At 40.2% G+C, this 16,734-nt stretch overlaps 1 protein-coding gene and 1 non-coding gene across 6 annotated transcripts in view; both read right to left on the reverse strand.

Annotated features, from left to right (window-relative positions):
- Positions 1-16,734, reverse strand: part of B3GALT1 (beta-1,3-galactosyltransferase 1) — a 602,130-nt gene that overhangs the window by 39,337 nt on the left and 546,059 nt on the right. For all 5 annotated transcript variants that reach the window (XM_066281119.1, XM_066281115.1, XM_066281117.1 and 2 more), the window contains one exon: positions 7,245-7,373. The gene's annotated coding sequence lies outside the window, so the exon portion shown is untranslated. The remainder of the gene's footprint in view (positions 1-7,244; positions 7,374-16,734) is intronic.
- TRNAG-GCC (transfer RNA glycine (anticodon GCC)) lies at positions 10,705-10,780 on the reverse strand. Its single transcript has one exon. It is a non-coding gene; the product is annotated as a tRNA-Gly (tRNA).

A 16,734-nucleotide genomic window follows, 5' to 3' on the forward strand; every position in this document is an offset into this window, starting at 1 on the left:
TAGAGAGAGAGAGAGAAGGGAGAGGGAAAGGGGTGGAGAAGCAGATGGTTGCTTTTTCTGTGTGCCTTGACCAGGAATCAAACCCGGGACATCCACATGCTGGGCCAATGCTCTATTGTAGAATCAATTGGCCAGGGCCGACCAGCAACCATTCTTAACAGCACTCTCTACCTTATCTTCCTACTTAACCTAACACCATGTGCTGCCAATGTCGGTGCAGAAATTTCTCAGATCTTTTTACTTCTCTCCATCTTTAGTACCACACCTTACTCAACCTATGGGTATTTCTTATCTTGGCTCCTAGGGAAAACTTTTAAGTGGTCTAGTTGCCCATTCTGTTTCTCCTTTAATCTTATTTCTTCATAGTGATATTTTAAACAAATGAAACTGATGATATCATTCTGTGTCACTACCTGTTTGAAACTATTCAATGACTTTCCATTGAGCTCAGGAAGAAAGCTAAATTATTAGCATGCCTATATGGTGGTTCCCAAGGCCCTGCAAATCTCATTCTACAGCAATTTTCTTTTCATTCTCTATACTCCACCCAACTTTCTTCTCCTCAGTTCCTTGAAAATGCTTCCTCAAATCACTGGTCCTTTGTACATACTGTTTTTATTTCTTAAAATGTAAAGAATTATTCCCAACCTCTCAACTCTCATATCATGAGTTTCTTCGAGAGGGAAACTGTTGTGTTCCATACATTCCTCCCTCAGTCTAGTCAGATCCTTTGTTATAAACCTCTAAATTAATATGAATCATGGCTAAGATTTATGGAGTACTTAACAAGTTCAAGTAAGCATAGTGCTAAATATTTTACAATCATTATATAAATATTATCTAACTAAAACCTAAGAAGTAGGTAGTATTATAATTCTCTTTTGTAGATGAAGACACCAAGAGCCTGGGTGGGTGCCATGAACCAGCGCAGCTAGTAATTACAGGTCCTGAGTGGGAACGGTGTGGAATTAAGAAAATAGTCTTAGAGTAAAAGGATGGGCGCGGAGGCCTCTGCAATGCTGATAGCAAGAACAGAGCATGCTCAACACCCGCTTCCTGCTTTATTTATAAGGCAAAGTAAGGCCATTAGTAAATCAAAGAGATGTCTGATCACATTTCCAAGGCAACCCAAGAATTCTACCAAGTGCAGGAAACCCCTCAACATACATAACATCTTAACTTCACAAAACAAAGGATAAAAGAAACTTGCCTCCAGTCTTTCTAGGGGACATGGGGGGTAGGATGAGTATAAACAATCCAGCACCACAGCAAAATAGCCTTTAGCAACTTCACAGAACAAGTGAGATGGGGGGGGGGGGTTGGGCAGACTGTCAGCTTACTGCCAGTTCACCACACCTTTGTCCCCCAAATATCTAAACTACAAAGACCCTGTCGGCTTTTGGTTCCCAACAGGTGGGAAGCTGAGTGCATAATACGGTAATATGATGACTTGGTAGTTATTTGGCCCTCCCATTGGAATGTGTATTTGGAGTGAACTGGGGCCAGGTAGGTTACTGATCAGCACCGTTAGAGGACTGCTGGGCACATAAAATGTGTTTAATACCTACTTGTTGATTGAAATAATGATAAAAATTTGAATGAGTAATGAACTAGAACACATTTCAATATTGAAACTAACTGGGTATCCCTTTCATTCTCTACTCTAAATTAGTTGCCTATGAGATTATTTACAAATTTAGACAGTTACTTGCAAATGAGGAAATGGCATTTCCAATACTAGAGATGTTTTAGGGCACCTTCCACTGATCTTTTTGATGACCATCTGCTCCATTTCCAAATGAGGCAGCAATTTAGTTTAATTTTTCTCACAGTGAAGGAGAATTTCTTTTGTACCAGTTCTTCTGTGTTCTAAAATAGAAGTCACACTCTTACAGACACACACTTACAAACATGTACATGCTGTGTTAGATAGGGCCACACTAGCAGGTCTAAGAAATAAACCCTAGCCCTGGCCGGTTGGCTCAGCGGTAGAGCGTCGGCCTGGCGTGCAGGGGACCCAGGTTCGATTCCCAGCCCGGGCACATAGGAGAAGCACCCATTTGCTTCTCCACCCCCACCCCCTCCTTCCTCTCTGTCTCTCTCTTCCCCTCCCGCAGCCAAGGCTCCATTGGAGCAAAGATGGCCCGGGCGTTGGGGATGGCTCCTTGGCCTCTGCCCCAGGCGCTAGAGTGGCTCTGGTCGCAGCAGAGCGATGCCCGGGAGGGGCAGAGCATCGCCCCCTGGTGGGCAGAGCGTCGCCCCTGGTGGGCGTGCCGGGTGGATCCCGGTCGGGCGCATGCGGGAGTCTGTCTGACTGTCTCTCCCCATTTCCAGCTTCAGAAAAATACAAAAATACAAAAATACAAAAAAAAAAAAAAAAAAAAAAGAAATAAACCCTAAATTTCTGAACTTAACAAAACAGTGATTTATTTGTGTAACAACCTAATTGGGGGAAAGGCGATCCTACTCTGCCAGACAGCTTGTCACCTGGTAATCGCTCCATCTCCAAGGGCTTCAGAGTTCTCTGACCCTGATGGCTGCAGTGCAGAGTGAGCATGTGGAAGGCACGCCTACTCCCTAAAAATCCTGACCCTAAAATGAAGCACATCACATCCACTCATAGTCCATTACTAGAAAGTCGTCATGTGGTCATACCCAACTCTAAGAAAGGCAAGTACATGCTGTGTAATTATGTGCTCAGGAAGAAGAGATAAAACATATTTGAGTGAGTCACCCCACCTCTCATTCCTATAGTACAAAGCAGAGAGATGCTTTAAGATTAGAGAGATGCCCCGGAGTATGGGAAGATGAAGTTTAATTTTAGTGATGGGCATTTGGAAAGGCCTTTAGAAGAGAGAATTTTTCAGTAATCCTTGAAGGATAGTTCAGTCCTTAGTAGGAACAGACATTAATAGGCATAACTGAGACCAACGTAACAACTGATGAGGTATGAAGTCAGGAGGGAGTGAGAGAGTGAGAAAAAATGTATACTTCTGCCTTGGTCTATGTGTTCATAGCGCAGCATCAAGTTGAAATTTTAATAATCTCTTTTCTTGAACTCCTATAAGTAATTAAATAACAAACTGAACTACCCTCTCCACCATGAGTATCTTAGTACCTAATGTGAAGATATGAAATAATTAGAAGGTATGCTGTGTAAGAATTTTAATGTCATGAAAAACTTCTATTTTCAAAATTGTGCTAATTATACAGGATGAGGCTGAACAAAGGGAAGACATACAATTAGCAAAAGCATAGCTTATTATAACCAGCTTTGTTTCGAAGCTCTTCTGAATCTAGATATGTCATAAATCAAGAGTGATTTAGTATTTATTTTTTAGAAGAAAACTGGCGATTTTAGAAATGTAGGGCTTGGCTATTTTGGATGTGACTGTGGTGATGATACAGGGAAACTTTTACACTCTAAATGGCACAGAGGAAAGAGCAGGATGATCCTAATCTCTGGGCCGCTTCCTCCACTGTATGGGGAAAATGATACAGACAAAGTGAGACAAGTTGTAAGAAGCTAGGGAAATTTCTCAACAACTGGAATAAGGGAAATAGAGACAAAATGATAAACAAATGGCCAATCAATGAATAACCAGGTAATACATCACAAGGCCCTACCCTCCCTAACGAAAGACACTAGAAGCAGATGGTTTACATCTCCCCTCTCCAACCAGGGATCAGGTAGCTTAAATCACCCTAGTCTGGGAGATAGATAACAGAGACCCAATTAGTGCCATTAGTGTCAGCTAAACCCAAGAATGGATAAAGAGAAACAAATAACAACAATAACAAAAAATAATTAGAGCCGGACAAGTCCAAGATAGAGATGAAGCTGACCAGATAATGATCCCAAACCCCACTATATGCTCATTTTGGTGCATCAGCATATTTGATGTGATCAGCACCTGGAAAGCTGATCAATATTCTATTGAGATTGTTTCCTGAGCCTTCCCTTAAAATTCTTGCCTTTAGAAAACAGATAAAACCCATCAAGACAAAGGACCCAGTATGTACTCTCCCTGGAGTACATCTGTGCCTCCCTTTTCTCAGGTGCAAACTTTTACTTTCTTTTTTTTAAGTTCTGGAAGCCCTCCTCTTGCTTAACTTTTCAGTAAGCCAAAAGCAGCCCCAAATTGGCTCACTTCGTCACTGTGACTTGTACTTCTCAGTGAGTCCAGGAGCCCAGCCTAGGCTCGCTCCTCTTACTGTATATTGCTTCCTCTATCCTACTCCCTTCCTTTGTTTCACTGTTCCCAGCTTAAATAAACGGACTCTCAAAATCACCTGGATTTGTGTCTTGAATTCTTTCCTGCACAAAGTCAAGAACACACGCATTCCAAGCCAAGCTGGGGCAGAATGGCCTTGGCCTGGTCCCTTTCTGGTGACAAAAGCACTTAGCACTAAACCTGAACTGCATTAAAGACCCATTTTAAAATTTTAGATCTATTTCCCTTTCTTTCTCTTTCTTTATTTTTCTTAAGCAGGATTTCACTTAGCTCAGTAAAAGTCCTTGAGACTTTAAGAAGTATATAAGAATGACTGTAATATCAAATGGATGTACTTCCTCTAAGTCTACCAAACTTCAATAAAGGCAGTTATATTATCAGTGGCTCGCTCTCTGAGTGGTGTCAGGGATAAAGAAATACCTTAGTAGTCAAATCTAAGGAGGACTGACTCAGCTCTTCTTTTCTTCCAAAGAAGATAAAGTACATCTCATACAACTTGCTTTCTTTTTTGCTAGGGTTTTTTTGTTTGTTTTCAAACAAGATCTCTAGTGCGAAAGACAAACTCTCCTTCATGTACAGTAACAAGGGCTATGATTAGTACCATAAAGGTTTGGGCTTTTCCCTAGATTTTGTTGCCAGAATATTAGAAATTGATATGTAAGGCTGAGAGCTTAAAATATGCACAATAGTACACATTATTCATTGCAAAATGCAAAATCGCTCCCCACCCCACGCCTCAGCTCAGCTATGAACAGTCTATACACTCAAGTGCATCTCAGTATTGACTGAAAGGATAGAGGTCCTCAGCTCCTGAAAAGGCATTAGGATTGAATTATCATGTCAATGGCCCACATGCTAAGAGGCAAGAGATAAAATATGAGGGTTTGATTTGTGTAAACAAATCAAAGGTATTTAGAATCAAGCTACTTAATCTATGATAAAGCACTGCCAGGAATATAAACATCAGAGCAGCCCTCAGTGCCAGAACAGGAAAGAACTGAGACGGTAGAAGGAACTCTGAAGATTATTTGCTACTTTTCCCTGATTTACTATAATCCAGCTCTATCAGCCTTTCAGTTCAGTGAACCAGCCAAACTCAGTCTCTTGTTTTAAGGCCTCTATAAATCATCCTTGTGCCTTTTCACAGATGCCTCTTGTAATCGTGAGGATTGTCTCCTTTAAGCTGTATTAACAAATAGCTTTCATATTTCAGTGGCTTAAGGCAATTAAAGTCTATTTTTACATGCTGTATATTCTGAGTGGGTTGGCTGAGGGGATCTCTGTTCCATGAAGTTGCACAAGTTCAGGCTAAGGGAGCAATCATATCTTGGACCATGCCACCAGTGAGAGTGTCACAGGGAGCTGGAGCAACAATTGAATGCTCCAGCATGGAAGTGACACATGTTGTTTTTAAGAACAACACATTGACCAGACCAAATGCCATGGGCCTATAAACCTCAGGGAGACTAAGGCAATGAAGTCCTACCATGTGCCTGGGAAAGGAAGGGGAGAGTAATAGCCCTCTTCACTCTCACACCTCCCCTGATTAACCTTTTGAAGCAGGTTCCAACTCTTCACTGCCTTAGGACCCCTTTTGTATTTATCATAGGGCTTATCACAAGTCGTAATTGCATTATTTACTTATTAAATGATGTTTTGTTCATAGTCTGTTTCCACTATTGAACTATAAGATCCCTAAGAGGAAGGACCATGTCAGTACACCAGTTCTATGACACAGTTATCAAAACTGGTCAATCTGCCTAATATATTGAAACACTGAATGTATTTGTCTTGAATCTGGAGAATTCTTATGGTGATAATCCCATGTCTCTCAGCCTAAATCCTTTCTGGCTAAATGCTGATGCCTCTCCATGGCTCTTACCAGAAACTCCTCTCTTTACACAGTGGCAAAGGCTAAAAGCAAAGGCAAACTGGGCATTCTTTCAAATGCTGTTATGGAGCAAATTGGAAAACTCTCAACTAAAACCTCACAGAAATCTCCAAAGGCCATGAAAACCAACATAGCCATTGCAAATTGCTGTACATTTTGTAAGTAATGAAAAGAATAGAGAAATTTGGTGAATTGGCATTTTCTTGAATTTTGGCAAATGAGCACGCAGGGGATCAGTTCAGAGCTGCATCTCACCCTCCACTGACAGAAGCACTTCATCGTCGAACTGAGCCTGGTATTGGAAGGTGCGCTGACGTAACTGCCCCTTTTATGGGCAAAAAAACTGGAGTTAAAAAATAAATTTAGTTACTGGTCCAAATCACAGAGGTGATGGTGGGAAAGATAAAAGTAGGGCCAGGTCTCTTCTGGCCAGTGTGGTGCTTCTTTTCCTGAGCCACAAAACAGAAAGACTGCGATCATTGCTTTAAATTTACCAATCTATTTAGGGCAAAAAGTAAGTGTATAAAGGAATATTTTGAGTGTTTCTCTTGCTTTTGAAAATCACTTCAAATAAAAAACATTTAAATAATTACTTGTTATTTTAGATATTCCTTTATAACTATGCCATCATTTTCTATATAAAATACTATTATTTTCAAGTGAAATAAGAAATAATTGAAGTACAATTGCCCGTGAGACAAGGTTATTTCAGCAAAGAAGTTTCAAGAATCAATTAGCTATGGCCTTGGAGAAATGGATTTTTAAATAGGCATTATCTCAGGTCACCTAAGGCATGACTTTAGTTCCTTAATATTTCATCTTAAAAGAGGCCACCACTAAAATCAGCCAAAGGTTTTATAGATACTCACAAATACGAATTTTTTTTAAAAAAGGAATTTTTTTAAAAGCTATCATGCTTTTTCTCCTATATCAATCAGGAACAAGGCTTTTATGGCAAGGGTGTTTTTATATATTATAGCAGGTAAACATTAATTAAAGAATAAACTAAACTTTTCTGTCTCCTTATTAGTCCTTAGACGTTATTTCGAATTGTATAGACTTGCGGGTATTTCCCACAGTGGCGGCCTGCGTAACTGAACAGCGTGCTCTTCTCCTACCTGATGGCCCCGAGCGGGCTGTGCTCTCCCTACCGCAGGTGCGGGGCACGGAGCGTGGTCTCCATCCCTGATGCGCAGGTGCGGAATGGCTTGCACTAGCGGAAGCTGCTGCTTAAAAACTGCAGACTCCTATGTGGGTAACAAGACAAGAGAAAACTTTAGAAACGATGAAAAGTAATCAGGCTCTGAGACATCCATGGAATTCGGTCATTTAAAAAAATTGACGTACTTACTTTATAGATACAGTACACAGAATGGCATGTGGGTGAGCACTATATAGAGGTTGAGCAAATGAAAAAGAGAATGAATAAACGAACAAATGAAGGTCAGAGCTGGTCCTAGAATTGCAAACCCACATACTCACAAGACCAGGCGAGAGGGTAAATGAGGGAGCAGACTGAGTGTGAGACAGTGGGGACTAGGAGGACTGCAGTGGACTAGGGCGCTCAGGTCCCGTCGGAAGGGGGCAGCCACTGCTCATGTTTAGCTGATGATTTGCTGATGGTTTTCACTGATGCCGTAAGGAAAAACAAGCTCAATGATGCCACTACAGGTTTTCAAGGAAAGACAGAAATACAATTTCTTTTATTGATTTTAGAAAGAGAGGGAGAAGAGAGAGAGAGAGAGGAGAGGGAGAAACCAATTTGTTGTTCCACTTATTTATGCATCCACTGGTTAATTCTTGTATGTGCCTGACTAGGGACTGAACCTGCAACCTTGGCATATCAGGACAAAGTTCTATCCAACTGAACTACCTGGCCAGAGCCCAGAAATACAGATTTTTATGTGAAATCTCTTGAATTTATATTTATATTTAGAATTCAATTAAACAAAGCAAAACATTGTGTGGGTCAAACAGGGCTAAAGAGAAGGCCTACCTGAGGGTCATGGGTAGCCAGCTTTTTCCTAAGATGTAGACAATATCGAAATTTCCAAATGATGAAAAGGGGTTTAGGGGTCTGAAGCCACTTGGGCAAAGACACTCAGCTAATTTATGGTAGAGCCGGGATTTTAGGCTTCACTTCCACTTAGGACCACTCTCAGACTGGCGGAATCTGACCAAACCTCTTGAAATAACAAATTGGAAGCCAACCTGAAGCAGGCTTCAGTTGATCTATCCTCGGGTCTCAAGCTGTTTTTATATAAATCTTCATAATGAGAGGTGTAATTTTCTGTTCTCACCATTTGTATTACGGGAAGCTGAGTGACTGAAATATGATGGTTTTCATATGAAATAATACTCTGATTACAGTCATTTGTTTGGGATGGTGTTTATGTGAAGAGTGGCAGGAAGGGGCAGGGGCAGAGGCATGAGTAGGACACTGGATCCATTTGCTGGGTCTGGTTTCTGCTAAAATTCTGCTCTGTTTATATGAAAGTGATGTGTGATAGTTAAGTGTATGAAATGGCTTTAAACATTGACTCGGCTACTTGCTGTGATTTAAGCTCTTTAGGCCCCCTGTGTAAAATGTACCTGAATCATAGAGTTGTGTTGTGGTTTAAAAAACCCAACACAATGAAGGTGTTTAGAACGGTATTTATACAGGTATGTACTTGGTAAACTATTGCTAGTATTTGTAACAAATGTTATCACTTATGAAATGCCTATTATACACTTATTTACTTCTTATCTGTAGTCATCACTACAATCCTTCTCATTTTATATATTATCTTTACTTTAATAGTGAGAAAATCATTAACTTGGGAGATCAAGTCTCGTCTAATGTCACCCTGGTATGTTGTTGACCCAGTGTCTGAGACTAGGTCTACACAGCCGAGCCATTTATTTAACCCACCCCTCCTGTGCCTTGTCACTGTTCAACTGAAGATACATTCAGATCTTTAAATGGAGAGAAAAATCAATGTTAATCAAACAACTAATACTTAACAAGTCAAACACCAAAGCAAAGGAGTACCAAAGCAAACAATCAAAGATATTGCATGCCTAATAATCTTCTTCTTCAAGTAAAAGTGTATTGTTTTGTAATGGGAGTGTGCCACTGAATAAGAATAAGACAGGGGGCATGTGGACTGCTTTCAGTCTGCATAAGCCCTCATTCTTACCCTTTAAAATGCTCTGGCACTTAATAAATTATTTGCTTAATATTGAGCGATCAATCAATTTTCATAGAGATAGCTTTCAGAACTGAAACATAGCCAATATTGGCACTGGGAAAATAACACCAAAAATATTCTATTCTAGCATATTTTAAAAGATTGCTTGCTTTTATAGAATTTTTTTTATACAAAGAAAGAGTATATGAAGCATCTATATGAAACTATTGAATGAAGAAAGGGAAGGAAACAAGAAAGGAAGGAAATCAGCAGTTACTGACTGCTAACAGGTGCTATGCCAGGTGCTGTTACACACATATTCCACATAGTAGCATTTACTGGGTGAAAAAGAACCAAACCAGGGCCAAAGGACATGTGGAAAATGTATACAGAGCCAACCCAATTTTCTTGAGCAGATATTTCAGTGTAAGTATCTCAAACCTTACTTGGACAGAACTCTTTACCTTGACCACTCATTTTATTTTTTTATTTATTTAGACAGAAAATATATAATTTTAAATATACTTTAACCAAGCAAGGGCAGGGAAGGAGAGTGTCTTTTAACCAAAATATTTAATTATCATCACTGCTGGGGGAATATAAACTAGGAAACATAGATACAAATTTTCCCTGCTTTAGGATGAACTGAACATTATCCTACGAGATAATGATACCTATTCTCAGCAATAATATATAGAGAAGGAATGAATTATACAAGAAAAGATGAAAAATGTGAGCCACTTTTTCAGTCTGATTCTAAAGTGTAATTTTAGTATTTAAGTTAGAGGCATTGCAATTTTCCAGAATAGAAAATGCATTCAAATGCAGGCAGGTCTTAGAATACAAAACAATATTTCTAAGTCAAATAGAAATGAATTTGTTCACTATCCACTCTTTTGGATAATTGCCATTATTGCTTTTTTTTTCCCTTGAGCAGATAATTGAAAATTGACTAGATAAATTGTTGTGTTTTTTTCTGGGGGAAATAGCCTAGACTCAAAATTTGTCACCCACATTTTTATCTAAGTTACAATTTTGCCAGGCCTAAAAATTATAGCTAGTCTAGGACATTATTCTATTACATCTCATTAATTTTTTTTTATCTTTTTTTTTATTTTTTTATTTTTCTGAAGCCGGAAACGGGGAGAGACAGTCAGACAGACTCCCGCATGCGCCCGACCGGGATCCACCCGGCACGCCCACCAGGGGGCGATGCTCTGCCCATCCGGGGCGTCACTCTGTCGCAACCAGAGCCACTCTAGCGCCTGGGGCAGAGGCCAAGGAGCCATCCCCAGCGCCCGGGCCATCTTTTGCTCCAATGGAGCCTCGGCTGCGGGAGGGGAAGAGAGAGACAGAGAGGAAGGAGAGGGGAGGGGTGGAGAGGGGGAGGGGTGCCTCTCCTGTATGCCCTGGCCGGGAATCGAACCCGGGACTTCCGCATGGCAGGCCGACACTCTACCACTGAGCAAACCGGCCAGGGCTACATCTCATTAATATCTTTTCTTCTTTTTAGCTTCATGTGGCAGGAAGAAATCTTGCCAGTGCCATTCATGCCTGAGGAATCCATCCATTTTTTATTCCTCCATACCAGAGTTAACTATGAAGTATTTTAGTAACAGAATAGGACAAATAAGATAGTAATAATATTTGAACATGTGGTTTAGTCTTCCTACTTTTGCAATAAACCTCTTTGTGGCAACAAAGAAATCTGTACTACGAATTTCAAATGTGAGCACCTGGCCACATTTGACCCAGTTTGTGTGTGGTCTCTCTGCAGCCAAAGACTTGAATAAAGACCAACAGAACAAAATGGAAAGCACCGCTGAGTTGCCTATTTATCAATTTATCAAGATAAATTCTTGATTCATTAGGAAACCAGGTTGAAGTAACAGTTGAGCTAATTAGTTAATAGATGTAGTAGAGAGAACTGAGGGTTTTCACTCTCTTAAAGGTAAATAATAATCAACTTAATTTTAATTTTTTTATTTCTTTTTGTCATAGGTCAATCAGGACTAAAAGTCCTTGGGAAACTGACTTTGAGACTCTGAGATACAAAGGAAGCTTCTGGGATCATGTTCTCAGGGGCAACACCTGTGCTGAGAAGAGAAGAAAGAAGGGGAGGGAGAGGTTAAAATGTGACACAGTCACAGCAGAACCTGAGTTGACCCTCTGGGAAGCTCTGGCGCTGGGACGGGCCAGCAGAGGTCTGCTGTGTGCTAGAACTGGCATGCGTGGGCGTGTGCTAGAGCTGGTGTGCAAGGCCTCGGGTGGAGCTGACTGCGCATCTCTTCCTAACTTTACAGTGACATCATGTCGATGCCTTGAATTTGGGGGCACATGTGCTGGGTATTTACAACCCTTGAATTTGGGGCACATGTGTTGGGTATTTACAACAAGAGATTTGCAAATATTAGAAATCAGAGCTTCCGTCACTCCCGCTCCCAAGGCCTTAACCTCTGGAGAGCTGGTTTGCCAGCAAACCCCCAGTTAAGAAAGATTGATTTACCCAGTAGAGGGATATACCCCCAAAACTCAGAAACATTGGTACGTAAAGACACATGCAGCCCCATGTTCATTGCACCATTGTTCACAGTGGCCAGGACATGGAAACAACCAAAAAGCCCGTCAATAGATGACTGGATAAAGAAGATGTGGCACATATACACTATGGAATACTACTCAGCCATAAGAAATGATGACATCGGATCATTTACAGCAAAATGGTGGGATCTTGATAACATGATATGAAGTGAAATCAGTAAATCAGAAAAAACCAAGAACTGCATTATTCCATACGTAGGTGGGACATAAAAGTGAAACTAAGAGACATTGATAAGAGTGTGGTGGTTACGGGGGGAGGGGGGAGAGGGAGAGGGAGAGGGAAAGGGGGAGGGGGAGGGGCACAAAGAAAACTAGATAGAAGGTGACAGAGGACAATCTGACTTTGAGTGATGGGTATGCAACATAAGTGAACGACAAGATAACCTGGAGTTGTTATCTTTGAATAAATGTATCCTGATTGATGTTGCCCCATTAAAAATAAAATTATTAAAAAAAAAAAGAAAGATTGATTTGTACCTCTCTCTGCCCAAATCCATGTGATAAGAAGTACTTAATTGCACACAACGTGACAGAGAGGGAATGATATACTATACTCCTAGGTATGGTGTTGCTGTAACTTCTCCAGGCAAGGTGTCCTCTATTGTACACAGAGTATTATTATTTTAATCCCAGGATATCGAGTCCTGCTGTGTTGTCAGTAATCTTTACTGTTGCCTTTCTGAAAGAAGCAACTGAACTCCCATGGAAATGAAACCATCGCTGAAAGATACAAGTTAGTGATATGATCATTAAAGCCTAAATGACAGAGTTATCAAATGAGTAAGTACTGATAATGATTAAACAACAGCTTGGATAAAATAATAAGAAAAATGCAACTGAAATGATTTTTAAAAGTAATCCTATTTCTTTACATGATTATTCATACCAATAAAGTAGAATGGTAATAACTGCTGCATGTCTTTGTTTAATAAACTCATAAAAATACTTCTGGAGCCAGTAGAGAATGTTAACCATAGGTGGGAGATGGTTTTAAATATTTTAGTGAAGGCACACAAAGAATTTGGGTTAAAATCATTCCAGCTTTTAAAAAAGTTAATTCTTAAGAAGATACACTAAGCCAATTTCTGTTCACAAATATAGATAGATGTCTTTAGAAAACTCAGGGAGGTGATGTCAGAGAATTCACCATTAGTTGGGATAGCAGAAACTGTTAGGGGAATCATTCTGAACAAGTCCATTCATCTCTCAAAATTCTTTCTTCTTCTAAGTCTTTAACTCCATGGAAAAATAAAATAAGGGGATACCCAAGATTTGACAACAGAGATTATACAGAAACTCTTCTCAGCTTTGCCCCTTAGATTCTAAACCCACACTAAATCTTGGCTGTGTAGCAAATGCAAAAACACCACATAAGTATCCAATTTAGGATAAAACAATAGACATCAAAGAGAGGAGAGCTTATATGAGTATAGAATTAGGAAACTTAGTAAAACAAGTGTGGATGATTCAGAAATTCAATAATTAAAAAGTGATTCAGGCCTGATCAGTGGTGGTAGAGTCGATAGAACATTGATCTGGGGTGCTCAGGTCCCAGGTTTGAAACCCTGAGGTCACCAGCTTGAGCATGGGGTTGCTGACTTTAGTGTGAGATTATTGACATGACCATGTTCACTGGCTTAAGCCCAAAGGTTGCTGGCTTGAAGCCCAAGGTCACTGGCTTGAGAAAGGGGTCATAGGTTTGGCTGGAGTCCCCAGTCAAGGCACATATGGGAAAGCAATCAATGAACAACTAAAAGTGATGCAATTATGAGTTGATGCTTCTCATCTCTCTCCCTTCCTCTCGCTCTTTCACTTAAAAAAAGAAGTGACTATGTATTGACTATATTTTATCATCTATCACATTTCTGTAACAGGCATCAAAGCTGACAGGAGGTAGGATTCCTTTTTTTTTTTTCCTTAAGTGAGAAGCAGCAAGGCAGACAGACAGACTTCTGCATGCCCTCCCCCCAACTGGGATCCACCCAGCAAGCCCTCTATGGGGCAATGCTCTGCTCATCTGGGGACATTTTTCTGTTGCGTGGCAATTAAGCTATTTTAGTGCCTCAGGCAAGGTCATAGAGCCATCATAGAGTTGTCTGGAGCCCCCAGTCAAGGCACGTATGAGAAACAGTCAATGAACAACTAGTGCCCGGGGCTAACTTACTCCAACTGGGCCATGGCTGAGGGTGGGGAAGAGAAAGAGAGAGAGAGAGAGAGAGAGAGAGAGAGAGAGAGCGCGAGCGCGCGCGAAGGGAGAGGGGGAGGGGTGGAGAAGCAAATAGTCGCTTCTCCTTTGTGTCCAGACTAGGATGGAACCTGGGACGTTTGTATGCCTAGCGATGCTCTGTCCACTGACCTAACCAGCCCCGGCCTAGTATTTTCTTTAGTGTGGTATTTTACTCAGAGCTGGAAATACAGAGGAACTTAAATCCTTCTTGAGACATACAATTCAGATAATTAAGTACAGTAATGGAAATAGTGAAGCACAGAGAAGAGACCCCGAACTATGTGTGTGTCTTTGTATGTAATCAAATGCATTTTTGTCCTGAATGAAGTGTTCAGAATATTGGTAATTAAGAGTAATAGTTTCTCTTGTATTGCCTGAAAATAAGAATGCAGTTACTGTTTCTGCTAATCAAATAGGGATATTGTGAGGATAAAGAAATACAGCATGTGTCCTAAGAATAATCTTGCTATTTTTCCTGACTTTAAGTTGAATACGTCTGACCTAGTCTTTCAACAGTTCAATAATATATATATTTATGTACAATTCACATACTAGGTCCTGGGATCTTAAAGAAGAATGAGAAAATCCAAACTGCTTTCAAAGTCTTACTAAGCAAGAAATTCTAAATATTTGATATGCTATGAGCCTTTTAGAAGTTGGATATAATTTCATGATTTCATGATACTTTTCAGGAAAAAAATGTTCTAATTTATATCTACTTATAAAATTTTAGCCTTGTATAAATAAATTGTTTCACAAATTACAGTAGAGCATGAATTTACCTTTATAACAAGCAAACATGAAACAATGGAATAGAACCTTGCTTGTGTTTGGCTGTAACATTTTTACCTACAAATTTAGGTCTCTGCCTTTGTAGATGGTGGAAGCTGGTTCTGAAAATTAAGCCCATTCCAGGGCATGTGTACAAAGGAATTTTGCCAAGCTTGCATATCAACTGGGTCAACTACTGCCTTGCTGGATTTTTCAGGTCATGCTTACCTTACCTTGCAAATATTGTTATAGTAAATCATGGCATGTAAACTGATGGAATTTGAATATGACTTCTGATTTTGAAATAGACTCTCCTACCAGTTAGCTCCAATGAAATTTGAATATAACACATTTATGGGCAGTTGTTTTGCCTTCCCGCCCCTTTTCTATGGGCATTTTATTCTAGAACAATCTTTTCAGAAATGGATATGGCATCTGTCACCAAAGACAATGGGTGACAGAATAGGCTAGTGTTTGTACAAATGTTTTACCACCATTAAAAAACAGCAAAACACAGCCTGACCTGTGGTAGCACAATGGCTAAAGCATTGACCTGGAATGCTGAGGTCACCGGTTCAAAACCCCAGGCTTGCCTGGTCAAGGCACATATAGGAGTTGATGCTTCCTGCTCCTCCCCCTGTTCTATCTCTTCTTCTCTCTCTCTCTCTCTTTCTCTCTCTCTCTTTCTCTCTCTCTCCCTTCCCTCTAATAAAAATGAATAAATAAATCTAAAAAAAAACCCCAGCAAAACAAAACCAATAGCCTAAAATGCATGCCCTACAGATGACTGAAGCACACTAGCATCTCTTAATTTAAAGGGCAGTATCCTGACCTGACATATGCCTGGAAAAGAATCCGCCTGACTTAAGAGGTGCCCAGGCACATTTGGTGTAGGTGTCAGCAACCATACTGGCCAGAGAAAGGAATGACAGAGAACCTGCAGCAGCTCCTGCAGAGAGCGGGAAGTTGGGAGGTAGGACATGCAGAGAGATGGTCTCTGCTCCTAATGGGTCATACTGAATGGGCATTTCTGCATTCCAAGTTCAATGAGACTCATTCAAGTTGTGACATGGCCAATAATAGGCCCAGTATGGAAGGAGTGCATCTTTTCCTCTGAAACATAAAGCTTTTTTCTCACTCTAGGTTTTTATTGATGGGCACTTAGATGTAAAAAGAAAATGCACATCTGTTACTTCCAAGTTGGGCACATTTTCCTTAGTAGACTTTCCAAAGGAATGGGGAGTTAAACCTGTCACTGTAAAAGTGTTTTCCATGCCTTTGCTAAGTCGTAAGAGAAATCAGTTTAGAGATGTCATAGGTGAACAGGGATATGGCTCAAACTCATGTTAAAAACACAAGTCCTTTTGTCTGGGAAACAAAGACAACTGAAGCCTCTAAGACTTATGATCTCATTAAAGGACTAAATCTGATCATCAGACATCAAGAAATAGGTTCCTAGGAGAAGGCTTACAATTTTCACTGCAACTATTCTACACAAATGCATTTTATACTTGTTATTCTAGTACTTTAATTAATGCTGTTATTTGTTTTTTCAAATTCACCTGCTTACTAAGGGTCCTGGAATCCACCCACACCTCACTCCCTTGACAGCAACACCACCTGGGCTGTTATCTCTGTTGCCTTGAACTTCTCTGATGTTTGGGCAGCCCCCTCTGGTACTGACAACAGTGAGCAACATCCTCATGTTTTCCAATTGTGTTATTATTTTTGCATGATTTCTTCCCAGGAGGCAGTTGTACATTTTTACTAGGGAGATACAAGAAAAATAAATTATTTTTCTCCCAAGATAACATGTGATGACCTTGGGCAACATAT

The sequence above is a fragment of the Saccopteryx bilineata genome, chromosome 5, assembly GCF_036850765.1.
Source record: "Saccopteryx bilineata isolate mSacBil1 chromosome 5, mSacBil1_pri_phased_curated, whole genome shotgun sequence".
NCBI lineage: Eukaryota > Metazoa > Chordata > Mammalia > Chiroptera > Emballonuridae > Saccopteryx > Saccopteryx bilineata.